Source organism: Herpailurus yagouaroundi, unplaced genomic scaffold (assembly GCF_014898765.1).
Source record: "Herpailurus yagouaroundi ecotype Mexico unplaced genomic scaffold, PumYag 113956, whole genome shotgun sequence".
NCBI lineage: Eukaryota > Metazoa > Chordata > Mammalia > Carnivora > Felidae > Herpailurus > Herpailurus yagouaroundi.
In genome coordinates this window covers 22,503-24,652 of record NW_024421783.1, presented here as the reverse complement: position 1 = coordinate 24,652, position 2,150 = coordinate 22,503, and positions in this window count along the sequence as shown.

Genomic DNA, 2,150 nt, shown 5'->3' with positions numbered 1-2,150 from the left:
AACAACATGCTACTGAGCAATAATGGGTCAAAGAAGATACCAAAACAAAAATTAAAAAAATACCTTGAGACAAAGAAAATGTAAATGTAACATAACAAAACTTATGAGATGCAGCAAAAGCAGTTCTAAGAGGGAAGTTCATTGCAATACAGACCTTCCACAAGAAACAAAAATGTTCTCAAATAAACTAACTTTACACTTCAAGCAACTAGAAAATAATAAAGCCCAAAGTTACCAAAAGAAATAAAATAACAAAAATTAAAGCAGAAATAAACAAAATAGAGACTAAAAAGATAGTAGAAAAGATCAATGAAACTAAGAGCTGGTTCTTTGAAAAGATAAACTAAGTTGACAAACCCTTAGCTAAACTCTCCAAGAAAAAAAAAGAGAAAGAATAAATAAATCAGAATAAATAAAATCAGAAATGAAAGACATGTTGTAATTGATATCACAGAAATACAAAGAATCATAAGAGACTACTATGAAAATTATATGCCAACAAATTGGACAACCTAGAAAAAATGGTTGAATTCCAGGGAACATACATCCTACCAAGACTGAATTATGGTGAAACAGAAAACCTGAACAGACTGATTACTAGTAAAGAAATTGAATCAGTAATCAAACACCTTCCAACAAACAAAAGTCCAGGACTAGAGGGATTCACTAGTGAATTTTACCAAGCAGTCTACAAAGAATACCAATCCTTCTCAAACTCTTCCAAAAAACAAAACAAGAGGGGAGTGCCTGGGTAGCTCAGTCAGTGAAGCACCCAACTCTTGATCTAAGTTCACATAATAATTTCATGGTTCATGAATCTAAACCCCACTTCAGGCTCTGTGCTGATGGTGTATATATCTCTCTCTGATGAACAAAGATACAAAAATCCACAACAAAATATTAGCAAACTGAATTCAACAGCACATTAAAAGGATCACACACCATGATCAAGCAGGATATTGTAAGAATACAAAGGTGGCTCAACACCTGCAAATTAGTCAATGTGATATACCACATTAACAAAATGAAGAAAAAATGATATAATCATCTCAACACATACGTGGATCCTGAGAAACTTAACAGAAGACCATGGGGGAAGGGAAGGGGAAAAAATAGTTACAGAGAGGGAGGGAGGAAAACCATAAGAGACTTAAATATAGAGAACAAACTGAAGGTGGATGGGGGGTGGGGGAGAGGGGGAAATGGGTGATGGGCATTGAGGAAGGCACTCATTGGGATGAGCACTGGGTGTCGTATGTAAGCCAATTTCACAATAAGTTATATTTTAAAAAAGAAAAGAAAAAGAATTTGGCAATATTCAACATCCATTTATAATTAAAACTCTCAATAAAGCAGGTATAGAGGGAACAGACCTCAACAAAATAAAGGCTATATATGACAAGCCCACAGGTAACATCAGACTCAATAGTGAAATAAGGTGAATGCATTTCCTCTAAGATCATCAACAAGACAAGGATACCCTCTCTTGTCACTTTAATTTAACATAGTATTGGAAGTCCTACCAATAAGGCAAGAAATTTAAAAGCATCCAAATTGGAAAGAAAGAAACAAAACTATCACTATTTACAAATGACATATATAAAAAACCTTAAAGACTCTATCAAAAAACTGTTCAAACTAGTTCAAAAAAAACTGTTCAAACAAATTCAGTAAAGTTGCAGGATTCAAAATCAATACACAAAAATCTGTTGTGTTCCATACACCAATAATGAACTATCAGAGAAATTAAGAAAACAATCTCTTTACAATTGCATCAAAAATACCTAGGAATAAATTTAACCAAGGAGGTGAAAGACCTGTATATTAAAAACTACAAGACATTAATTACAGAAATTGAAGACAATATGAGCAAATGAAAAGATATTCGATGTTCATGGATTGAAAGAATTAATGTTGCTAAAATGGCCATACTGCCCAAAGCAATATACAAATTCAATGCAATCCTTATCAAAATTCCAATGAGATTTTTCACAGAAATAGAACAAGCAATCCTTGAATTTGTATAGAGCCATCAAAGATTCTGAATAGTCAAAGCAATCTTAAGAAAGAAGAACAAAGCTGGAGGCATCACACGCCCTGATTTCAAACTATATTACAAAACTACAATAATTAAAACAGCATAGTACTGG